Here is a 26,333-nt window from a genome sequence, read left to right as displayed (position 1 = left end):
CTAGCAGAGTGGGGACAATGAGGTAGGAGATAGGCCCAGTTGCTGGGGCGGTATCATTGTGCAGGGAAAAGGGATTGGGATCTCGAATGCCAGTGGAGGGAGGACTGGCCTTGGCCAGAGTCCCAGCGACAGGGGAAAAGGCAGAATGTGTAGTAGCAGCATGGTAGGCTGGTAAGGGTGTGGGCACCGGACAGAAGTTCTCTTTGGAGTGTTTCGGTTTTCTCAGTGAAATACGAAGCGGGGTTATCAGCTGGCTGAGAGGGAGGATGGAGGAGAAAGTATTACCATATTAGAGTTTTGCGGAGAGAGGAAAGGATATGAAATAGTTGGTTAGCTGAGGGATAGAGAATGGACCGAAGAAGAAAGGATATGAAATGGTTGGTTAGCAGAGGGATAGAGAATGGACTGAAGAAGAAAGGTAGAAAGATGATAATTCAAGAGGTGATAACTCAAGAAAATTGAACTTTCTCTTCTCATTGCTGCATCAGGAGAATTTGGTTTGGATATTGGCAAAAGCGGCCAATATTCCATTGCATATGTATAGCACAATTTGTGTATTTCATTTGCCTATATTGGGCATGATTGGTTATGTCCGGTAGGAGGCTGTTATGAATACAGCTGCTGTGAACATTCATTTATGGACGTCCGTTTTCTTCCGAGAAGCAGAATAGCTGGGTCATAGTATAGGTATATAATAACTTGGTTAGAAACTGCCAAACAATTTTCTGAAGTAGTTGTTCTGTAAAAGTAACCAGGCAAATGTTTCACCCCTTAAGGTAGAAAATTAGCTATAATAAATGAAAAGTAGAAATTTACGAGTTAGAAATTTAGATAGAAGTTCTATCACTATAGAAAGTCAGCTTCTATCGTTTCTACTTAGTCACAGCTAAGTCTTAGCAAATCTTAGGAACATTACCGAACATCCGTGGTGGACTCAATTTCCATAGGTAATTGAGGTAACTGGGTGACCTGTAAGGTCCCTTGCAGACCCCACATTCTTTGATTTTTGGTGGAATTCTGCCAAATGGTAATGGATAGAAAGCCACCTCTGTGTACATTTTTATCCCATGGGAGTTGAGCAGCATTTAATGTACTGGACACAGTAATAAAAAATCTAGAACATAAGATGCAGAGGCAAAAGGATGAGGCTCCTACGAAGTATATACTTTTGTGTGAAAATCACATATTCTTTCAAAAAACCATTGTAGGCCGGGCGCGGTGGCTCACGCCTGTAATCCCAGCACTCTGGGAGGCTGAGGCAGGAGGATCACGAGGTCAGGAGATCGAGACCATCCTGGCTAACAGTGAAACCCTGTCTCTACCGGGCGTAGTGGCGGGCGTCTGTAGTCCTGGCTACTTGGGAGGCTGAGGCAGGAGAATGGCGTGAACTCAGGAGGCGGAGCCTGCAGTGAGCCGAGATCACGCCACTGCACTCCAGCACTCCAGCCTGGGCGACAGAGCCAGACTCTGTATCAAAAAACAAAACAAAACAAAACAAAAAAAAACCACCATTGTAAGGTGATACAGGACTCTACTCTTGTGTAAAAAGTTATATACCTATGAATAGCTCCAATTCTGTTTTAATTATAACAAATACCGGGAGATGCTTTTGGATGGTTTGAGGAAAAAAAAGTTGCCCATCCACTGTTTGGATTGTTGTGGCTTGTTTTGAAGCCAACGTAACAAAACATTGGCCTCTATTCCTTTTGCAGTACTGCTGGGCAAGTGTTTTTGTCTGCCTGGGCTCTCTCCAGCCAGGAGAGAAGAAATTGCTGTTTCCTTCCACCAGACAGAGTCGGTAGCCCCAGGGCCATCTTTGCGCTATCTCTGGTCTGTAAATGTATCTAAATGAGCGTTGCTGTAAATCTTTCTCTGTTAATCTTCTAGCTGTTCCCAAACTTCAACACTGCCTGGTGAACGTGCACTTCGCCAAAGACTGAGGAGTCATGGTTCACTTGGTGGAAGCTGTCTGATAAATAGAGGATGCTGGAAAAGACAGATTGAACGTCAGTGTGAGATCAGGCACTGCCATAATCTGTCTTTCGGGTTAATGAGAATTAGGAATGGGAAGGGGAAAACCAGTTGGAGACAGCCCCGAACCAGGTGGTGATCAGTGGTGGAGTAGATGTCCAGTCGGTCTCGGTCACCCTTCAGGGTCCTGGGGTTGTGAGGTCCTGACCCACCCAGGGCAGGACAAATGCCCTCTGCTTGTCACTGCCTTTTTGGAAGGGACTCTGAGGAGTGTGAGCATTGAAAAGCACACAGAAGCCCATGGAATCGTGGAGTTAAGACAGTGGAGGTCACTTAGGCCAAATTCTTGCCTTGGGTAGAGTCCTTTTCATGGCCTCTCTGAGCTGGTTGTCATCTGGCCCCTACTTGAATACCCTCAGTGACCTGGGACTCACCACCTCAACATAGTCACTGTATAGGACTCAAGCATTCCAGAACATTCCTTGAGGACTCAGCCTCACCACACCAGTGCTGAATAACCTTTCTTCCATGATAAGAAGGAAGACTCTAAAGCTAGCTTGGGGGTAACAGCTCTGGATGTTTTTTATTCTCTCCCCAGGTGGGGATGGGTGTTGGACACAATAAGCATTTTATTTCTGTTTTTTCTTGGAGGCACAAATTAACATTTTTTCCAACCCAGGGGCCATCATACCCTAAGCTAAGCTGATTTTTAAATTGGACTATAGAGACAACTCGTTCCCCACGTTCGTCTGATGCTCTCCATAGCTACCCAAAAGTCCATTTATTTGTAACTCTAAAGCAATGACTCCCAGCCACAGCAATTTCACACACACCCCCACTCCTCCTGGGGACACTCGGTGCTCTCTGGAGACACTTTGGTTCCCACAGCTGGTGTGGGGGTGCTATTGATATCCAGTGGGTAACAGCCAGGGGGTGCTGCTAAAGACCGTACAGTTCACAGGACAGCCCCCAAAACAAAGAATGATTTGGCTCAGAACATCTCAGTGCCAAGACTGAGAAACTCTAGTCTAAAGGGACCATAAATAGCCAACCAGTAGGACCATCTGCATTTATATTTGTTTTCAGGGTGTTTTTTTAAATTTTGTTCTGTTTGAGATGGGATCTCACTCAGGTTGGAGTGCAGTGGCATGATCTTGGCTTACTGCAACCTCTGCCTCCCAGGCTTCAGCGATCCTCCCATCTCAGCCTCCCTAGGAGCTAGGACGTGTACAGATGTGCACCACCACAGCCAGCTATTTTTGTGTGTGTGTGTGTGTTCTTGGTAGAGACAAGGTTTTGCCATGTTGCTCAGTCTGGTCTCAAACCCCGGAGCTCAAGTGATCTGCCCATCTCAGCCTCTCAAAGTGCTTGGATTACAGGTGTGAGCCACCACACTCAGCCTGTCTTCAGGGTTCTTACAGAAGAGTTCGTGTAGAAGCAAGCAGTTTGCTGTAGAAAGAATTCGTGGAAAATCAGGTGTTGTGGGGCATGGTGGTTGTGATAGGATGCAGGGACACTGCAGTTTGCCAGCTTTCAACCATAACTTTCCTCACAGATTGGTGGATATCTTTGAATCATAATTAGGAGCTTATTTTTAAAAGGCCTCTCGGGTTTTGTAAGACACGTCCAACTTATTACTAATAAACCAAGGAGGTATCTGTTACCTCCAATTAGAGGAGAAGACAGCACGGAGTCCCAATCAAAGAGTTTTAAAAGGTCTCGTTTTTTCAATAGCTTGTTCATCCAGTTTAAGAAAGCATTTGTTTGCTGTAGTTTATGGGAGAATTCTAAATCTGGTAAATTGTTTACTGCTTGATAGGGGTTTGCTTTGGTTGATCTCATGTATGTACCAGGGGAGACCAAAAATATTTTTTTTGAAAAAACATGTGAGGTCATTTTTTTTCTCCTTCACTTCAGAAGACAAAGATAATGATGCAAGTGTTGCTATATGGTGGTGGGATGATGACAGACAGAGGCACTGGGTCATTCCCACACCCGCTTTCTGGGGTAGGGCCCATGCTGAGAGAGGAGGCGGAAGAGCTTGTCAGTCAGGGCAGCAGCTAATTTCACTGAGCTCCAGCACTCTCCAGACTCTTCCAGAATCAATCACATTTGCCACGAACATCAGTTCAGGTCCCCTTTTCCCCCATCCCCATGACCGAGACCAATCCAAACTTGAAAATGGATGAAATCAACATTTCTGGGGTGCCCCCTCTGTGCTGGCCTTATCTGTGGCTTGGTGCAAGATCCTAGAATGGGAACAAGAGATGTGCGCTCCTTAGGGACAAAGAAGTTGGGGCAAGGAAGGAGTCCTGGGCCCACCATGTGCCATCACTTGGCAACATAAGACCAGCGGTATAAACAAAGGACTGTGGGATTCTGAATTGTCCCACCAGGTGAAATCCTCTTTTTCTTTTCTGGCTTGTAAGCATAATGTTTGAGTGACACTTTTCACTTTTAAAGTGAAAATGGCAAAACTTAAATGAAGGAGTTGTTACTAAGTCGTGGTGGCCCAGTTGGAGTTTAAAATGTTCTAGGGCACAGTACAGGGATCCTCCTCCAATTGTGTGATATTTCCCCCCATGGTAAAAGTCACGCGGTGTTTCCCCTCCTCATGAGGCTCATGGACACACACCGCCGAGGTTCTGATGGTGGCCGCCGCCAGACAAGCGCACTCTCTGAGGTGTGGCCGTGTCCCTGCCGTGCTAACAGGCCCCAGCGCCAGTGCGCCCTGGGCTTATTTGTGCCTTAAATCATCTCAGCACCCTGAATTCCCTCTGAAGACATGCTCAGAACCATCCCCCCAGTTGATGACACTGCAGCTCTCATGCAAGAGCTTGCCTTCAGATTTCTCCTGTGGAACGTGACAGTTTTCTCTGTGATGACCAAATTAATTATTAGAAATGGTTTGCTAGCAGACAGTTGGATGCTAATTATGATTGGAACCTTAGGGATCCTGGAACCCAAATGTGTCGATGGTTGTTGTTGCTGAGAAAAATGAAAAACCATAAAATAAGAAAGAAATGTTTTTAAACTGAAAACAATGCAGATTAAGCCAGGAAACTTGGACTCAGTTAACTGAGATCTGAGTGAAATCTACCCAAACCCTTGCTCGCAGTGAGAAGGTTTAGAGAAGTGGTTAATTAGTTGCTACTCTCTGTTAGAGAGGGGATTGAGCTTGGCTATTTCTACGTAAAGCAAAAAGACTGGCATTGATTAAATTGGAGATGACATTTGAGAGATGTTCTCAGAATATCTAAGTTTGATTATCTAATTTGCCTTCATACTGTGTCCTGGGTTTGTGAAGCCTTTCCAGCAAGTACCACCCAGGAAGAATTATTTTCAATTAAATGGATCATGACCACTGCAGAAGGAATCATGAAACACACCTGTAGCGTGGGGTCATGGTGTGAACAAAGCTGCCGGCCTCACAAAGAGACAGTCTGGGAGTCGGCTGTGCTAATGCCGGCTTTGAGCATCATTTCGCTCCTTCCCATCAACAGTTCCATTAATGAGATACAAAGATGAAGGCAGGTAGACACTTCATGGAGCTGTGTGACGCAAGATTGATGCTGTCACCAGCTCTCGTTGGAACGAATGAGAAAGAGGCCGACAGACCCTTGATCATTAGAAGGGCTGATAATCTATTATGAGTTTGTCAAAAGAGGAGGAAGGAGATCAAATATTAGTGGAGAAAGAACACAGAGTAAAGAACATGATGGAAACTTCCTAATCAATTCGTGTAGTTATGAAATGGGTGGCTTTATTTAGCAACGCATATGATATGATACAGGCAATATTCTAAGCATGCATTCTAGAGTAATCTTTAACAAATAAGTGAACAAAGGCCAGGGCTGTGGCTTGCATTTGCACCTCTTGTAATCCCAGCACTTTGAGAGGCCGAGGCCGGAGGATCACTTGAGCCCAGGAGTTTGAGACCAGCCTGAGCAATGTGGTGAGATGCCGCTTTTCAAAAAATAAAAAAATTTTAAAAAACTTTAAAAAGTAAACAAAGAGCATCCATAAATACTTTTTTGGGGATCCCGTGGGATTTTTTTAATGGTCATTTTTTTCTCAAAGAAAGTTAAGTAATTTATAATTTCTTGTTAAATGAGGGTGGCTGTTATAAAATAACAATATAAAAAATAAGTTTTGTCTAATGTTGCAGCTCGATCGTTATTCATCATACAGGACTGTCTGGTGACAGACACAGAAATTTCCCCTTAGTTTCACCTGAGGATGCAGCAGGTCAGTGAGTTCCCCTACTTCCTTTAGAGACACGTGAACCACTCTAAATACGGTCATTTCTCAGGGAAAATTTACACAGAGGTAATGACAGATACATAAATTCCATTGTTCCAGAGGAGAACAGGTATGGTTGAGGGAAGAATGATGTTATAAGAAACTCCTTTACCGTCCCTGAGATTCTTCTCCAATTACATTTAGGGTTGAATTTTCAGATATTTTTTGTTGCATCCGAGGAAGGAATTTTAGGGGAATTATATTTATTAAATCTCATTTTTCTTTGCTCCATCCAGCTTTTCCTTGATACTTTTAATTCTTACCATGCAGTAATTCAGTGACCTCAATTCTCCCTCCCCTGAGCCAGAAAGGAAAGCCCTCTGTGTTTAAAGAGACTCAGAGCCTCCTGCCTGTCCTAGTTCTGCAGAAAGGAAGCTGCACCTTTGCAGAGCCCCTCTTGGCACAGGTAGAGATTGGCAATTCAGTCTTGTTCAAAAGGTTAAGGAGGGTAGGGGCCAATTCAACAGCATAAACATCTGATACTCAAGTAGCATCTCCCAAACAGCAGCATCAATATCACCTGGTAACTTGTCAGAAATGCAGAGTCTCAGGCCCCACCCTGGACCCACTGCATCAGAATCTGCACGTGCACAGAGTCCCCAGGCAATTCCTATGCACACTGAAGTGTGGAGAGCTCTGCAGGTCTAGCAGGCTCCCAGGCAAACCCCAAGCTGATAGAGGAACACAGCCTGAGTGTCACTCCATGGCAACGGTGTTGATAGCGCTGTGGCCAAGACTGACGCATTTGAGGAATACATGAGGAACGGAGGACAGTGAGGAAGGATGAAAATGACTCAAACACAAGAAAAGCTGTAAAAGTGAAAAATATCTCTTCGTGGACCTTGCTGCTTGTGTGGTTGAGGAAGAATTTTTTTCCACCTTTGGAGAAGAAATTCATTCTACATTGATTGATTGGAAGGTCAACGATGAGTAAAAATTAAGAATTAATTAAAAAAGAGAGAGAGAGGCAAAAACTTAGTTATAAACCAAGGTTGTCATGTTCAGCTAAACTATAGGGCACTTTGCTCCATATTTTTTCCCTGTAAGTTCACATTTCGTATAAAACAACTACAAAGTAACAAAATCGTATGTGTCATATAAAATAATTACCTGTATCTCTTGTTGAGAAAAAATATACAGCATGCATTAACAAATGCCTTTCCTTTCTCATGTAGTTGTTTATTGAGTTTAAAATGTAAAATTTCTTGTACTTTGTTTATTCTAATTAAGTGAACTTGACACCTCACTTACAGAAAGTTAAATGATGTGGTCACTGATGTTTTTAAGGTTTATATTGAAAGAAATTAAGTATTAGGTACACGACTTAAATTGATGAGAAGGTAAATCGAATCTACTGAGAAGTGTGAGCATACAAGTGTGTTAACACGTGGTGTGAATAATGTCTTCTGATATGGAGGAAGATTACATAGTCTTTGATTTTATAATGTGTTGGTATTCTTACAGAAGGTCAAAGCAAGTGAGAGTGTTCCAAGAATGTTCAAAACTATCCACCCTAACTTCTAGGATCATGTTCTCCAAACTGCTAATTAATGAAGTCAGCTTCATATATTGAGATGTTTAATCAATTGGCAGATTGTTGTCAATAAATATGTGTCGTAAATGGTTTGTAATAGACAGGCTAATGAAGTACCCTCTGTGAGTGTCAGAGCTATTTGGAAAAATCTCTCTCCCTTCTGGGCGGTTTGCCATACGTTATTAGTCTCCCTCTGACTCAAGGAAGAGTGCCCTTCAACATCGCTGGTCTCACCTCTGGATGGAGGAGCTGGAGAAGCAGAAAGTAAATTTCATTTTCTACTAGCAGTTAGTCAAGCAACAGGAGGTGGAAAGAAGGGTAGCTACTGATAATATTAATGATCATCAGAGAAGCCAACATTTCTTAGGCAGTTGCTTCTATATGTGCTGGACTCTGCAGTCAGTACCGTAATTCAGTTACTTCTTTTTTTTTTTTTTTTTTTTTTTTGAGACGGAGTTTCACTCTTGTTTCAACCTCTCAGATCCTTCATTACAAACATTTTTGTCATGCCACTATGATCCTGAAATAAATCTTGTAGCTAACATAACCTACTCTACACGTAATTGTTTTAAAAGTCATTATAATTCCCCAACTATAACATAATGAAGAAATAAAGAATTGACTGTTGAGTACATTCAATGTATAAGTTATTTGTTTCTGTCTATAATGGAGGGAAGTAATAGACGTTTGCATCTGTGCATGGAAATCCTGCAAATCTAACAGCTGTAACTGCAGACTGATAGAGAAGTGATGTTCTAGCTACTCACACTAGAACTAGTCGTCCTGTCAGTGAAGTGATATTATAAATGGGTGAATACTTCTTAGAAATGTTCCCCAAATTCAGTCTCACCTCAGTTTGCACAGGAATTGCATTTCTGGAATATCAGTATACATTCTTACTGGCCAGAAAATGCTTTGCATTCACATGTAAAACAGATTTAGGTTCTAGGCACAAATATTTGTAAACAGGATTTTCATTTCCACGACTACCCACTGGGACATCAAGAAGGTATGCAGCCTGGGAGACCACTCCCAGTACTCCAGGCCTGGCTTGTTCATGAAAGACATCTGGCATCCAAACCTTCATTCAATTAATACTAGTAGAATCCCCCATTCATGAGGTCGACCATGAACCGCCCTATAGATTTCCAAAAGTCTACAGTGAAGCATTGCCACCCCACGAGACCAGGCCACTAGGATTTTCATTTCTCCTTTTCAGATGTGGCAACTGAAGCTTCAGTAGTTTCCCCAAAGACAAAGAGCTAGGAGGTAGAGGAGTTGGGATTCAGACTCTGATCTGTCTGACCTCAGAATCTCTGCATTTAACCCACTGTTCCATCCTCCCCAGTGCATCGAGACAGGCCATCATTGCCACAGAAGAGCCCGAGTAGGCTTACTGGATCATTTTTTAGAATTGTGCTTGTGAAAAGGAAAAGGATTGATCAGCCATGGTGGCGCATTCCCATAATCCCAGCACTTTGGGAGGCCAAGAGTTCAAGACCAGCCTGGGCAACATAGGGAGAATCTGTCTCTACAAAACATAAAAAAACAAGTTAGCCAGGTGTGGTGGCATGCACCTGTGGCCCCAGCTCCTCAGGAGGCCTAGGTGGGAGGATCACTTGAACCCAGGAGTTCAAGACCAGCCCAGGCAACATAGGGAGACCCTGTCTCTACAAAAAATTTAAAATAACAAGTTAGCTAGATGTGGTGGCATGCACCTGTAGTCCCAGCTATTCAGGAGACTGAGGTGGGAGGATTGCTTAAGCCTGCGAGGATGAGGCTGCACTGAGCCCTGATCGCATCATTGGCACTCCAGCCTGGACAACGGAGTGAGACCTTGTCTCAAAAAAAAAAAAAAGAAAAAAGGAAAAGGATTGGTTGAAATGCACTGAGCACCCATCCCATCTCTTGCCAGCTGTAATACCATGCCCCAGTGCTTTGTGTATATTACCAAATGTTCACAACAGCCCTGCAGTGTAGTTAGTTGTGGGTAATCCCTTTTCACAAACAGGAAGCCTGAGTCTGAGCCCTTTCCCAAGTCAACCAGCCTGAGAAGAACTGGATTGATTTCAATCTTGTGTTGACTTCAAAGCCCAACCTCTTGCTCCTACTCCTTAGACCAGAATGGGCCCTCAAGAGGATGGGTGTGTATAACCTGTTGATGCCATTCACCCACCTCTTCTTGATTTCCCTCCACTTTCTTTCTCATTACCCGATAAGTAAGGTGAGCAAATAATTCATTGGCCAGGCAAGGACATTTTTGAGAGTGACAGGGGACACTTCCACCAGGACACATTTCCACCAGGACACTGATGTGGGACACTTCCACCAGGACACTGATGTGGGTCACTCAGTGATGCCTGTTTCAGGGCCTTGAAGCAGGTAGCAGCCTTACCAAATCATGGTTGATGCTTCTGTACAGAGTTGGAAACGTGTCGTGGGTTTCCTGATCAGAATGCACTGGGCACCCTGCTGTCACAGGAACACTGCTTTGCTTCTTTTCAGTGAACGTGTGATTATCTTGAGGATGGTGAGATTTTTCTGTTGAGATCTTTTCTAGTTTAAAAAGTCCCCACTGTTTTCGTGAGGCAGGGATAGGTGAGCCTCGGGCCATCATGAGAGTGGGTGGGGGCAGGTCTGGTGAGGACACACCAGACCCCACAAGACAGAAGCTCTTCACAGTTGGTGACTGGGAGAGAGTCTGCTTCCCAAGCCCAGTCTGATTCACTGCCTCTCAGGAGCAGGACAAGAGAAGGCTTCCTTCAGCTTACATGAAAAGCTTGCAGTAAAAGAGTACAGGTGACGGATTCTGCCTGAATTTCTCCAAGTTTCTGCACTTGTCTTTATTATATTAATAAATACTATGCAGCTAATGTTCCCATCTGGCAGGGCAGAGAAAAGAGCATAAAAATGAAGTTGTGGCTACATCACTTAAATACTAATGAAGGTGATACCCACTTGGCATGGTGGAAAGGTGGGTCTTTGTTTTAGAGTTCTTAATTAAGAACTGTCAAGTGACTAATATTAATTAGGAAGCCAGCTGTAGCCTTCAGTTTCATGGTATATTTCTTCTTAGGAACCTGTGACGGGAGTCAGTCTGAGCCTTTTTTAATCAATCAGCCCATGAGCAATTACCTATTAAATATACCTTGTGTGCATGGGACCAGACTATGTGGACAGAGATTTATAAGATTCTGTCTTTGCCTTCAGAATCTCCACCTAATCAAAGAGTGTGCACAGATAGAGAGCCAGTATTTCAGAGAGTGAGGTCAAAGCATTTTCACAACACTATGAGTGAATAAGAGAAGTGTCACACTGGGGGGTCAGGAAGCTTTTCAAACTACACCGGTGCCCTTCTTGCTCTGGGGTTGCAGTAGTGAGCCCGTGTAAGTGATGGGAGGGTATCATACCCCTGGGAGTCTGGGGCACAAAGGTGGTTACGGACCACCTGGCAGACTGAAGAGTTGGAGTTCAGAGGGAGGATTGACAGTCATGGGCAGAAATAGTTGGGATGGCTAGAACTGGGCTCTCAGGAGGAGGAATCAGATTTCCAACAGGTGAGGAGTGATGGGCAGCCACAGAGGTGGAAGGAAAGAGGTCAAGGCAGTGGGACCGGAAAGGGAAGTAACTGGCATTGAGCTGGGATGTCCACTCCAGCCCTTCGGCTCTCATTCGGTCTACCAGCCATTACATTACTGATTCTGTTGACTCTGTTCACACTTACACACACACACACACACGTGCAAGCTCGGCCTCCTGCAGGGACCTGATACCCTGAGCTAGAGGACGGGGGAGTGGTTAAAGAGGGGACTCAATACACTATGTGTAGCTGACATGACCACCCAGCATGGCATATAATTGTACCTAGAACAATACCTAGTTGTGGGTAATCCCCTTTTACAAACAGAAGACTGAATGTGAGCCCTTAGACTGAGAAGCAGAACTGGGTTTCATACTCATTTTGACTTCAGAGCCCAAGGTCTAAGATCTAAGGAGCCAGGAGCAAGAGCTCAAAAAGAAGCACCTCAAAACCAATGTTTTAATGTCTCTTGACACTGATGTGTTAATATCCATTGAATTCTAGTTTCTTGAATCTCTTGTAACTGGAGAAGGGTTTTATGAAGATAAGTTGTAATGAGGGGCCAACAAACATGAAAAAATACTCAACAGCACTAATCATTAGAGAAATGCAAGTTAAAACCACAGTGAGATACTATCTCACACCAGTCACAATGGCTGTTATTAAAAAGTCAAAAACAACAGATGCTGGCGAGGCTGCAGAGAACACGGAATGGTTATACACTGCTGGTGGGGATATGAATTAGTTCAATCACTGTGAAAAGCAGTTTGGAGATTTCTCAAAGAACTTAGAATACCATTCAACCCAGCAATCCCATTGGTGGGTATATATCCAAAAGAAATCGTTCTCCCATAAAGACACATACACTCGTGTGTTTGTTGCAGCACTATTCACAATAGCAAAGGCACCTGGGTGCCCATCAGTGCTGGATTTGTTGAAGAGAATGTGATGCATATATACCACTGAATACTACACAGCCATAAAAGAATGAGATTACATCCTTTGCAGCAACGCATGGAGCTGGAGGCCATTATCCTAAGCGAATTAACACAGAAACAGAAAACCAGATTACTGCATGTTCTCACCTATAAATGGGAGCTAAACATTGGTCTTCATGGACAAAAAAAAGTGGCAACCATAGAAACTGAGGACTACTAGAGGCAGGTGGGAGAGAGGGAGCAAGGTTTGAAAACTATTGAAAAACTATTCTCAGTACCTGGGCGATGGGATCATTTGTACCCCAAACTCAGCATCACACATTTTGTCCAGGTAACAAATCTCTACATGGACCCCCTGAATCTAAATGAAAGTTGGGGAAAAAAAAAAGATTAGAATGTACTTTTTCTTGATTTACACAGAGTGTTAATTATTACAGTTTTTTTTCAAGTTGAGTTGTAGTCTCACATGCAGCTCTCTCCTAATTTCATACCTAGACATTCAGATCATTGAATTGTATCTGCAAAATTGCAGTTCTTTTAAATTGCCTGCCAGAGTGCTGTGGGTCTTTTTCAGGGGCCCCGAGACCAGGCAGTCTGTGGCTCTGCTTGCTCCTTGATAAACTTTTCATGAGTAGCATTTATTTTAAATCATCCAAGAACACCTCAAGGGCAAGGATCCTTAACCTTGATCCTGGGCCGTGGTGATTCAGAAAGGCTTATCCTTTGTAGATTTAGGCTCATCTTTCAGGGAGCTCAGTTTGATACGCTTTTCTCTCCTCAAACTCTGCCATTCAACATTTTTTTTCCCATATCTATTCTCACTGAGTGCTAATTTTAGTTCAGGTTGCACCTGTGTGTATGTGTGTGTGTAAACCCTCTGTAGCCCTAGTTTATAGCCTTTTTCAATAAAATCACATATCCAGAGAAATTGTTTTCCAACATGAGCACTTTTTCAGAGTGTTTTCCAGAACTCTGCCTGCTGTTCTAAAGTCAACATCAGTTGCCCTCTTTAGAACGCTTCCCTAATGCAATGGTTCTGAAATCCCTGAATATATTGTTACCAGCATGTTTCCCTTCAAAGAAAAGAAACCTTGGAAATGGTGGATCTATGCTTTTGTTTTTCATTTGGGAGCTTGGAGAAGTTTGTTGACCTCACGTCATCATCACCCTCCATTTGAATCTGTTAAACAGCCAATGTGAATAGTATCTATACAAAAACACAAAGTAAGCACAGAAACACTTTTTCAGGGGAGGTATTTTGTCATATTCAAACAGCACCTGTACTGGGGTTTTAAAATTTTATTTTAATTTTTGTGGGCATTTAGTAGGTATGTATATTTATGAGGTACATGTAATGTTTTGATACAGGCATGCAGTACAAAATAATCAGAGCATGGAGTATCCATTCCCTCAAGCAAGGCACCTGTATTGTTATAATGTTTTTCCTTTAGTAAGTTCAGTTCTCAAATTTACTTGTAAAAAACTTTATAGCGGTATTCTAAATGAAAACTAGGTTTCATTTGCTATCAATAAAATTACATACATAGTCACTGATATGGTTTGGCTGTGTCCCCACCCAAATCTCATCTTGAATTGTAGCTCCCATGATCCCCATGTGTCATGGGAGGGACCCAGTGGGAGGTAACTCAATCATGGGTGGCAGGTTTTTCCCGTGCTGTTCTTGTGATAGTGAATAAGTCTCATGAGATCTGATGGTTTTATAAAGAGGGGTTCCCCTGCACAAGCTTCTTGCCTGCCACCATGTAAGATGTGCCTTTGCTCCTACTCCACCTTCCACCATGATTGTGAGGCCTCTCCAACCATGTGGAACTGTGAGTTCATTAAACTTCTTTTTCTTGATAAATTACCCAGTGTTGGGTATGTCTTTCTTAGCAGTGTGAGAACAGACTAATACAGTCATTAAAATTGACAACTTGCATCTGTGTACACATAGAATCTTCTCAGAGAACATCTTTGGGAACCACTACTGGAAGGAAATGTTACATTTCAGGGACTGAGGCTGGGTACAGGAAACAGAGCCAGTTATCCATAGTGTTAATATTCGTAGGGGCCTCAGATTTAATTTTACCTGTAAGTTTTTCTTAACACCAGAAATTTTCAGCCTTAGCACTGTTGACATTTTGGGCCAGGCTGTCCTGTGCAGGGTGGCATGTTCAGTGGCATCCCTGATCTCCTAGATGCCAATAACACACCCCCACAGGCACCCCTAGGTGTGACAGTCGACAACCAAAAATATCCCTAGACATTGCCAAATATCCCCTGGCAGGGGCAGAATTGCACAGGTTATGACTGTGCCTGTGTCACACATAAGTCACACGTAAGTCATTATGTTGCTTTGATTCTTCTGTGTGTCCTTGGTCTTAAACTGTTACTTGGTTAAGTATGCAGATTGAAAAAAACACTGCAAGGGAATTTTTTAGAGTCTCTCTGCACCTATTCTGGTTTCAGGACTGCCCAGTTTGCATCGTTGTTTGTTCAAAATGGAAAGAAGAGAGGGAGGAATTTTTTACAAAATAAAATTCACTACAATTTTTGAGACTTTTTTTTTTTTTTTTTGAGATGGAGTCTTGCTCTGTTGCCCAGGCTGAAGTACAATGGCGCGATCTCGGCTCACTGCAAGCTCCGCCTCCCAGGTTCACACCATTCTCCTGCCTCAGCCTCTTGAGTAGGTGGGACTACAGGCACCCGCCACCACACCCGGCTAATTTTTTGTATTTTTAGTAGAGACGGGGTTTCACCGTGTTAGCCATGATGGTCTCAATCTCCTGACCCCGGGATCCCCCCCCCCCGGCCCCCCAAAGGCTGGGGTTTCAAGGCCTGGCGGGAATTTTTTTTTTTTTTTTTTTTTTAACATTTTGTACATATGCCAGTAACTCCCCTCCCCCCAAAATGGAAGATTGTCCTGGCCTCTCATGAGACCTGCTGAGGCCACACCAGATTCCCCAACTGTAGAGGTGAGTTAGGTCTCCCCACTGACTGTCAGTTCCCAAAGAAATCTCATGTGTAAATGAAAGACCAGATCCTCCCTCCCCTCCTCACTGTTTTTTGCTTATATGTAGATGTGATTCCTTTCAAGAAAACTCAGTGAGAAATTACTTCACTATCATCCACTATTGACATCAACAGCAGCCTACATTTTTTCGAGATACTTAAAGTGCATTTTTGCTTTTAACTTTCACAACACTTTAATGTTGCTGGTTAATACTATTGATCCCCACTTTTTTATGAGAAAAACTGAAGCTTAGATAGGTTAAATAACCTGCTCAAAGCCACACCACTGCCATTGCTATTGTGATAAAGCAGAATATTTGAAGCAGTTTCCCCCAAAACAATGTTCATGTTAATTATGAAATATTGCATGAATTCATAGGTAGCCTGTCAATAATTATGAGTATGTGGTATACTGATGTCATAATTTTTATATAAATGTATAAACCTGTCGGCACCCTGTGATTGTTACTGCTTTGTTTTTTTAAGTACCTTGGATGAAAACTTTAAAGAAATATACGAAAATAGAAGCAGAAGTTATGTTTAAGTGGGATACTTCTGCAGTTTTCTTTTGAACTCCCTTGTGAATTTCTAAATGGGTTGCAATATATTTTTACTTCTTTGGAAAATGAAATTTATAAGTTAAAAGCGAAGGGAGATATAGCTAACATAACTGCAAGAAAGTTGCTTTTTCTGTGTAACTCTAGCTAAGAAATGACCATATTCTGTCCATGTGTCCGTATGTCTAGGCTCAGGAGTCTCTCAGAGTTCATTTGATGTACTGTTGAGCTGAGGACTCTGTCCTGCCACCTCTTATTCAAGGAAACACACGAGACACTTCCTTAGGGAACCCAGTGAAGATACCTACTGAGGGGAAGCAGGACAGTTGTTTCGCTCCCTCTGTTTCTGTTTTAATGCTACACTGGGGTGAGATTAAGCCGTACCTCCTAAGAGAAAGAGCAGGGAACCTGATATGCCTAGATTGGTTCACTCTGAATCACAGCAGTTGTTCCTGTTGCCATCACAGAGGGGACATTGATGGTAGATCATGTCACCATCAGCTCTCGCTAGTGAGACTTGTATCTGGAACCACATGGAGAAGACTGTGAGGTGAAAACAATGCTACTCTCTGTCACCTACTGCCAGGTAGATGCTTGCTGCTGGCAGAAGGCATAGAATATTTTGTAAACTACATGAGTATTCTATCAAGTAATATTTTTCTGAAACAGGCTTCCATCTGTCTTTCCATTAATTTTTAATTTCTTAGCACTTCATAGTAGACATGTTTTGAGTATTTTGGTCAGAATTGTAAACATTGTCCTCTAAGGGAATCATTCTCAATGAGGTGCTAAGTACCTGACGTTCAGTCCTCATAACTACTCTATTAGGTAGCAGGTGGAATGCCCATTTTATTTATAATTTTTTTTTTTTTTTTTTTTTTACGGGGAGTCGCTCTGGCGCCCAGGCTTGTGTGCCGTTGCACAATCTCGGCTCACTGCAAGCTCCGCCTCCCGGTTTCACGCCATTCTCCTGCCTCAGCCTCTCCGAGTAGCTGGGACTACAGGCGCCCGCCACCACGCCTGGCTAATTTTTTGTATTTTTAGTACAGACGGGGTTTCACTGTGGTCTCGATCTCCTGACCTCGTGATCCGCCCACCTCGGCCTCCCAAAGTGCTGGGATTACAAGCGTGAGCCATATAATTTTTTTAAAGTTCTGGGATACATGTACAGAACATGCAGGTTTGTTACATAGGTATACATGTGCCATGGTGATTTGCCACACCTGTCAACCCATCATCTAGGTTTTAAGCCCCGCATGCATTAGGTATTTGTACTAATGTTCTCGTCCCCTACCCCACCACGGGCCCCGGTGTGTGATGTTCCCCTCCCTGTGTCTATGTGTCCTCATCATTCAACTCCCACTTATGAGTGATAGCATGTGGTGTTTGGTTTTCTGTTTCTGTGTTAGTTTGCTGAGAATGATGGCTTCCAGCTTCATGCATGTCCCTGCAAAAGACTTTAACTCATTCTTTTTTATGGCTGTATATAGTATTCCATGGTGTGTATGTGCCCCATTTTCTTTATCCAGTCTATCATCAAAGGGCATTTGGGTTGGTTCCAAGTCTTTGCTATTGTAAATAGTGCTGCAATAAATATATGTGTGCATGTGTCTTTAGAGTAGAATGATTTATAATCCTTTGGGTATATGCTCAGTAATGGGATTGCTGAGTCAAATGGTATTTTTGGTTCTAGATCCTTGAGGAATCGCCACACTGACTTCCACAATGGTTGAACTAATTTACACTCCCACCAACTGTGTAATAGTGTGCCTGTTTCTCCACAGCCTTGCCAGCATCTGTTGTTTCCTGACTTTTAAATAATTGCCATTGTAACTGGTGTGAGATGGTATCTCATTGTGGTTTTGATTTGCATTCTCTAATGACCAGTGATAATGAGCTTTTCTTCGTGTTTGTTGGCTGCATAAATGTCTTCTTTTGAGAAGTGTCTGTTCATACCCTTTGCCCACTTTGATAGGGTTGTTTTCTTCTCGTAGATTTACTTAAGTTCCTTGTAGATTCTAGATAGTAGACCTTTGTCAGATGGGTAGATTGCAAAAATTTTCTCCCATTTGAAGGTTGCCTGTTCACTCTGATGGTAGTTTCTTTTGCTGTGCAGAAGCTCTTTAGTTTAATTAGATCCCATTTGTCTATTTTGACTTTTGTTGCCATTGCTTTTGGTGTTTTAGTCATGAAGTCTTTGCCCATGCCTGTGTTCTGAATGGAATTGCCTAGGTTTTCTTCTAGGGATTTTATGGTTTTGGGTTTTACATTTAAGTCTGTAATCTATCTTGAGTTAATTTTTGTATAAGGTGTAAGGAAGGGGTCTAGTTTCTGTTTTCTGCATATGGCTAGCCAGTTTTCACAGCACCATTAATTAAATAGGGAATCCTTTCCCCATGGCTTTTGTCAGGTTTGTTGAAGGTCAGATGGTTGTAGGTGTGCGGTGTTATTTCTCAGGTCTGTGTTCTGTTTCATTGGTCTATATATCTGTTTTGATACCAGTACCATGCTGTTTTGGTTACTGTAGCCTTGTAGTATAGTTTGAAGTCAGGTAGCATGATGCCTCCAGCTTTGTTCTTTTTACTTAGGATTGTCTTGGCTATATGGGCTCTTTTTTGGTTCCATATGAAAGGTAAAGTAGTTTTTTTTCTAATTCTGTGAAGAAAGTCAATGGTAGCTTGATGGGAATAGCATTGAATCTATAGATTACTTTGGGCAGTATGGCCATTTTCATGATATTGGTTCTTCCCATCCATGAGCATGGAATGTTCTTCCTTTTGTTTGTGTCCTCTCTTATTTTCTTGAGCAGTGGTTTGTAGTTATCCTTGAAGAGGAGTCCTTCACATCCCTTTTAAGTTGGATTCCTAGGTATTTTATTCTCTTTGTAGTAATTGTGAATGGGAGCTCACTCATGTTTGGCTCTCTGCTTATCTATTATTAGTGTATAGGAATGCTTGTGATTTCTGCACATTGATTTTGTATGTTGAGACTTTGCTGAAGTTGCTTATCAGCTTAATGAGTCTTGGGGCTGAGACAATAAGGTGGTCTAAATATGCAATCATGTCATCAGCAAACAGAGACAATGTGACTTCCTCTCTTCCTAGTTGAATACTTTTCTTCTCTTGCCTGATGGCCCTGGCCAGAGCTTCCAATACTGTAGGAGTGGTGAGAGAGGGCATCTTTGTCTCATGTCAGTTTTCAAAGGGAATGCCCGTTCAGTATGATATGGGCTAGAGTTTGTCATAAACAGCTCTTTTTGAGATATGTGCCATTAATACCTAGTTTATTGAGAGTTTTTAGCATGAAGGGATGTTGAATTTTATCAAAGGCCTTTTCTGTGTCTGTTGAGATAATCATGTGGTGTTTGTCCTTGATTCGGTTAATGTGATGGATTACTTTTATTGATTTGCGTATGCTGAACCAGCCTTACATCCCAGGGATGAAGCTGACTTGATCGTGGTGGATAAGCTTTTTGATGTGCTGCTGGATTCAGTTTGCCAGTATTTTATTGAAGATTTTCACCTATTGACCTTCATCAGGAATATTGGCCTGAGATTTTCTTTTTTTGTTGTGTCTCTGACAGTTTTTGGTATTAGGATGATGTTGGCCTCATAAAATGAGTTGAGGAGGAGTCCCTCTTTTTCTATTGTTTGGAATCATTTCAGAAGGAATGGTATTACCTCTTTTTTTCTCTGGTAGAATTTGGCTGTGAATCCATCTGGTCCTGGGCTTTTTTTTTTTTTGGTTGGTAGGCTATTAATTACTGCCTCAATTTCAGAATTTGTTATTGGTCTCTTCGGAGATTTGGCTTCTTCCTGGTTTAGTCTTGGGAGGGGGTGTGTGTCCAGGAATTTATCCGTTTCTTCTAGATTTTCTAGTTTTAGTAGAGGTGTTTATAGTACTCTGATGGTAGTTTGTATTTCTGTGGGATCATGGGTGATATCCCCTTTTTATTTTGTCTATTTGATTCTTCTCTTTTTCTTCGTTAGTCTAGCTAGTGGTCTATTTTGTTAATCTTTTCAAAAAACCAACTCCTGGGTTCATTGATTTTTTTGACGGGTTTTTTGTGTCTCTGACTCCTTCAGTTCTGCTCTGATCTTATTTCTTGTCTTCTGCTAGCTTTTGAATTTGTATTCTCTTGCTTCTCTAGTTCTTTTCATTGTAATGTTAGGGTGTTGATTTCAGATCTTTCCAGCTTTCTGATGTGGGCATTTAGTGCTATAAATTTCCGTCTAAACACTGCTTTAGCTATGTCCCAGAGATTCTAGTACATCGTCTCTTTGTTCTCATTGGTTTCAGAGAACTTACTTGTTTCTGTCTTAATTTCGTTATTTACCCAGGAGTCATTCTGGAGCAGGTTCAGTTTCCATGTAGTTGTGCAGTTTCAAGTGTTTCTTAATCCCAAGTTCTAATTTAATTGCACTGTGGTGTGACCCACTGTTACGATTTCATTCTTTTGCATGTGCTGAGGAGTGTTTTAATTCCAATTGTGTGGTTGATTTTAGAATAAGTGCCCTGTGGCACTGAGAAGAATGTATGTTCTGTTGATTTGGAGTGAAGAGTTCCATAGATGCCTATTAGGTGCACTATATCCAGAGCTGAGTTGAAGTCCTGAATATGCTTGTTAATTTTCAGTCTTGTTGATCTGTCTAGTATGGACAGTGGGGTGTTAAAGTCTCCCACTATTATTGTGTGGGAGTCTAAGTCTCTTTGTAAGTCTCTCAGAACTTGTTTTATGTATCTGTGTGCTCCTGTATTGGGTGCATATATATTTAGGACAGTTTGCTCTTCTTGTTGCATTGATCCCTTTACCATTATGTAATGCCCTTCTTTGTCTTTTTTTATCTTTTTTAGTTTAAAGTCTGTTTTGTCAGGGACTAGAATTGCAACCCCTACTTTTTTTCTTTCTTTCTTTTTTTTTTTTTTTTTTTTTTTGCTCTCTCCATTTGCTTGGTAAATATTCTTCCATTCCTTTGAGCCTTTGTGTGTCTTTGCACGAGAGATGGGTCTCCTGAATACAGCACACCAATGAGTCTTGACTTTTTATCCACTTTGCCAGTCTGTCTTTTAACTGGGGCATTTAGCCTATTTACATTTAAGGTTAATATTATGTGTGAATTTGATCCTGTCGTGACGCTAGCTGGTTATTTTGCACATTAGTTGATGCAGTTTCTTCATAGTGTCCTTGGTCTTTATATTTTGTTGTATTTTTACAGTGGCTGTTACCAGTTTTTCCTTTCTATATTTATTTAGTGCTTCCTCAGGAGCTCTTGTAAGGCAGGGAATGCCCATTTTAGATATGAGTAAATGAGGCTCAGACCAGTTCAGGATTCTTGCCTCGGTGGCTCTGCATGGTGATCTATTCCTTAGTGAGTCCTCTTGCATTTGGGGTAAGTCTATTTATTGTCTGTCATCTAAGGGAGCTTGCTTTTTGTCTTCTGGTGCATATCAAAAAGTGGCTGTTTCCTCTTTTAAAAGTTTATTTTTAATTTTTGTGGGTACACAGTAGGTGTGTGTATTTATGGGGAATATGAGATACTGTGGCTCAGGCATGCAATGTGTAATAATCACATCGTGGTATATTGGGTATCTATCCTTTTGAGCATTTGTCCTTGTTACAAACAATCTAATGATACTCTTATATTTAAGTGTAAATTATTGATTATAATTCCCTTGTGGTGGGGGGACTATAGTGAATTATTTAATTATTGTTCATTCTATTTTTTTTCAACCATTAACCATCACTACTTTTCCTCCCAACCCCCTACTACCCCTCCCAGCATCTGGTAACCATCCTTCTACTCTCTATCTCCATGAGTTCAATTGCTTTGATTTTTAGATCCCACAAGTTAGTGAGAACATGGACTAGCTGGTTCTTGATTTAACATCTACAACATTTTCAGATTATTTTTGCTTGTTTAGTTTTTAAATGTTACGCCTAATTTGAAATTTAGATATTGGTGAATTAACTGCTAAGCACGATTATTTCCATTAAGTATGGGGGAGCTTTGCTTACCTACTTTGTACTTCTTGTTCCTAAATGTTAGGGTTATATATTATATAGCTCATCTCAGCACTAACATTATTCCTTACCCATATTTTGAACTTTTTTTTCCTGGCCTTAATGCTATTGTCCACAATCCCTGCAAGTACCCCTGAATCCAACCCAGTAGTTTTGCCTTGTGACCTCAAATTCCCAAGGAATATAGCCTAGTAAGAGATTGTTTCATGCATTTTTACACACATGTGATCTTCACATCCATCAGTAGTTCGTCTTCTGCACTCACCAAAAGCACGATGCCATGTCTGGGGAATGGTTTTTTTAAGAGCTGTAGACATTTTAATAAAAGTTTCTTCTCAGCTTTTCTCTGATGCGTATCAGGAGGAAAGTATAGTAACAGAGAATATAGCATTACTGCAACATGCCTGTCTGAATACATTTCAGTTCATTGAGCTAGATTTCCCTGAAAAGGGAACATTCCCAGCCAAGTCTGCCCTAAAATCATAACCAAGGTGGCAAGCCCAGATTCTTGGTGTCTGCAGGTGTCATTTTTGTAAAATTTTATTCTCCAGCACAGTGGCAACCAGGATCAGAGCTAATAGTCTAATCAAAATGAAAGATGCCCAGGCTCAGATGGGGATGGGATGAAGCCCTACACCCACTTAGAGTGGTGAAGTCCACTAGTGTTTCTGACCAAGGTGCCGACTCTTGGCGTGAACCCACACAGTCTCTGAACTGTTGTGCTGGTCATGACCACTAAGGCGTGGCAGGAAGGTGGTCTCTGTGGAGATTCACAGCCTGCTTACAGGCAATTCCAGGAGCAGGAAGCACAGAGACATATGGAAATTCCACTCTCATGCTTAATATACAACATGCAAAATGAATTTTTCATATTGGCTTTTTTAAAAAATGGAAGAGTTCCAGGTTTCCCTCACTGGTGTGCCTTTTGGAGTTAGTGTCCTTTAAAGCAGCCAGAGGGGGATTAACTGTAATGTAAGCAGAGTGGTGTTTGCAAGTGAGAGCTGGGGGAGAGGCGATGATTATTTTGGAAACATTATTCTGGGTGTTGAATTGAACAAAGAGTTATTACTGAAGGAAAAAATACCCAGAAATGCATTGTTAATGCTCTCTCAGATTTGGGCCTGGAGAACCATACTGTGAACTGAGTGGAAGATAAATAGAGAGGAAAATAGCAAATTAAGGGGACAAATAACCAGGGGGAAAAGGAGGGGGGAAGGTTGCCTGCTGGCATCAGGAGAGGAGAACATATAACCAGTGTCTGATGCACTTCCTTAAGAAATCAGTGTGTTTGCAAATTGCTCCGTTGCATCTTAGCAGAATCTAATCTGGGTAACGAAGAGCTGACTAGCGAACATAGTTGGATGAATTCCCCAAGTACTCCTGAAATATAACAGAGCAAGGAACAGTATAATGAAAAATAACAGAGAGAGTAGCTAGAGGCTTAACTTATGATCAGTGTTCATTACAACAAATGACATTTTCACTACAGAGTTACCATAAGATTATTGACTCTTACGTAATATGGTTCCCATCTGAACAGATTCAAGAACAGCTTAGCCTGTGAATGGGAGAGCTGCAGCCACCAGAGGACTGAAGATATACTCAGTCCCCTTATTCATGTTTTCAATTAGTCCTTGGGAGCTGCCTGTTCAGGACCATGGACAGAGCAAAAAGAGTTTTACGCCTTCCTCCAGGCAGTCTTGGCGATTGTCTTTGGCGATGACTGGCATGGTCATGTGTAATATTCAGTGAAAACCAGGCTCAGAAAGTGACTAAACTTGTTGGTAGTTTCATATCCAAGGCCTCCTCCTTATGTTCTCTGCCATTTGCTATTTTCCTCAAGCATACATATTGCAACATTTAAAAAAATATATATCACTTTGGAAAGAAACTGTGTTTTGTCTAAAACTTTGGGCACACAACCATAAGGCATATTGCAACTCTATGGCTTCAACCACATTTGAATGGACAACCCCAGTTCTGAGCGTAGTGTGGCATTGCCTTGGTTTATTGAGCACCTGTTTGATACCTGCTGAGCACTCTGTATTTCTGTTATTTTGTCCTCCCAACAACCCTATTGAGTTATGTGCTATTATTATCAGTGCTGTTTTATGGAGGATAAAGCACTCTCAGAGAGGTTAAGTAACTTGTCCAAGGGTACCCAGCTGCCAAGAATCACGAATGAATTTCAAAGTCATTTCTACCAGTCTGCTGTACACTATAACTTCCACACAGGTGCTGAACATAAAGAGAGATTCATTCATATTCATTATCTCACTCTCTCGCTCTCTGGAAAAGCAGCCTGGATAGTAAGTCTATCCAGAATCCTTGCTTTCAGCCAGTATTCATGAGTCATACCGGCGTTGCTTGCTGTGTATTTTAAAAGTTAACTCTATACAGGTATCTCCCATGAGAAAGGGTTTACCATCACTATTAGCTGGAGGTGCAGATGGCAGCCCTCAGTACATGGGAGTTAGAAGCAGAGCAAGAGAACACAAAGAGGCCAGTGGGTGAGGGGCTGTCTTGTTGGAGGGAAAGCAGCAAAGTGGTATTTGGAAACAAATCAACAGTTGTGAAAAGAATAATGAAGACATCTATGAGAACTCAGTAGTAGCGTCTTCGGATCTCACCTTTTCTTTAGTTTTCAGTTATGTATTTCTAAATTTTATGGGAAAAAAAAATACCTCAACAAAGAATGGGGAAGTTAATACAATTAGCCATATTATAACGAGGGGATTTCGTGTTTGTTTCCTGTCACTTCTAAGCAGTTTATTGCCTTGTTTATAAAAGCCTGATTGGGATGTCCCTCCTCCTGGCCACTGCAGCCTATTCTGGAGACTTCCCTGCAGCCTGTCTTCCTTGGCAATGGGCCCAGAGGCTAGACGTAGTATGGCCACTCGAGAAGGAGCACAGCTGAGTGAGGAAGTCTGTTCCACCCTGGAAATGGCAAACTCATGAATGCACCCAGCCTGTAGTCACTGCTGCTTGAGCCCCCAAGGAGGGCCTCATGGATAATGCACTCTAGCCAGCTGGGCATTGGGGACCTTTGGCTCTTAAGTTTTTGTGCTTTGGGGGAGGAGAGGGACTGAACATATTTTCTCCAACCAAGTAGCATTTACGGGCTTCAGGAGTTATTCATTTTGGCTTAAAAACCTTTCCAATATCACAACTATTACAAATAAGGATATTGGGAAAATCTCTAGGTAAACGGGACTCTAGATAACAGATTTCCCGTGTGTATCCTTCCTTACTCTAAACCAGCAGTCTCCAGCCTTTTTGGCACCAGGCGCCAGTTATGTAGAAGACAGTTTTCCCATGGACCAGCAGGGTTGGGGGCAGATGGTTTGGGGATGCTTCAAGCATGTTACATTATAGTGTGTCTTATTTCTATTATTATTACATTGTAATATATAATGAAATAATTATACCATACACCATAATACAGAATCAGTGGGAGCCCTGAGCTTATTTTCCTGCAACTAGACAGTCCCATCTGGGGGTGATGGGAGACAGTGACAGATCATCAGGCATTAGATTCTCATAAGGAGCGTGCAACCTGGATCTCTCGCATGCGCAGTGGGGAGCAGCTGTAAATAAAAATGAAGTTTGCTTGCTCGCCTGCCACTCACCTCCTACTACGTGGCCCAGCTTCTAACAGGCTGCAGGTAGGTACCTGTCCACGGCCCAAGGGTTGGCCACCCGTGTTCTAAAGTATTAAAAGTAACCAAGTGCCAGGATGACAGGAAAGGGGCCATCAGCCATTAAAATATCTTTCATCTAAGTACAAGAAGATGACTCAACTCCACCATATTCAGCTTGTCTATATCTGCTGTGCAGTAGCATAGCCACCAACTACAGGTAGCTCCTGAGCTGTTGAATTGTAGCTTGTCTGACGGACAGTGTGCTCTAACTCTAAAATACTCATCAGAGTTCAAAGACATAGTACTCAAAAAATCATTAAATTTATGTGATAAATTTACTAAATTATTCATCATCAAATTATAGATAACACAGATCATGAATCATTTTTAAATTGATGACATGTTGAAATGATATTTTGGCTATATTGGGTTAAATAAAATATGATATTAAAATTAATTCCATCCAGTCTTTTTTACTTTTATAATGCAGCTACGAGAAAATTTAAAGCTACATTCATGGCTCAAATTGTATTTTGGACAGTGCTATTCTGTAGAGATATGTGGAATATGGAATGTGTCTCTGCAAATTGGACGTACTAATGTGTGTTTAAGAAGATTTTAGAAACAGCTTATGAGAAGAGAAATTAACTCGAGGTATTCAGTGCAGCAAATACTAAATAAAAGAGAGCTTGTTTTACCTTTTTGAGGAGATATGTTGGATGGAAATCTTCTTGGACGATCGTTGTTCAGGGAAGAATACTTTTCCATGAGAATAT

At 41.9% G+C, this 26,333-nt stretch overlaps 1 protein-coding gene and 1 long non-coding RNA gene across 2 annotated transcripts in view; one reads left to right on the top strand and one right to left on the bottom strand.

Annotated features, from left to right (window-relative positions):
* The window catches only part of RSU1 (Ras suppressor protein 1), a 224,852-nt gene that overhangs the window by 181,194 nt on the left and 17,325 nt on the right, over positions 1 to 26,333 (top strand). The window lies entirely within an intron of this gene.
* Positions 1,603 to 26,316, bottom strand: LOC131382065 (uncharacterized). Its single transcript, XR_009211223.1, has 3 exons — positions 26,256 to 26,316; positions 12,604 to 12,686; positions 1,603 to 1,986 (listed from the first exon to the last, which is right to left on the bottom strand). It is a non-coding gene; the product is annotated as an uncharacterized LOC131382065 (long non-coding RNA).

Source organism: Hylobates moloch, unplaced genomic scaffold (genome assembly GCF_009828535.3).
Source record: "Hylobates moloch isolate HMO894 unplaced genomic scaffold, HMol_V3 SCAFFOLD_2, whole genome shotgun sequence".
Classification (NCBI taxonomy): Eukaryota; Metazoa; Chordata; class Mammalia; order Primates; family Hylobatidae; genus Hylobates; species Hylobates moloch.
The sequence above is the reverse complement of the archived record's forward strand: the minus strand, read 5'-3'. Positions and strand labels throughout refer to the sequence as shown.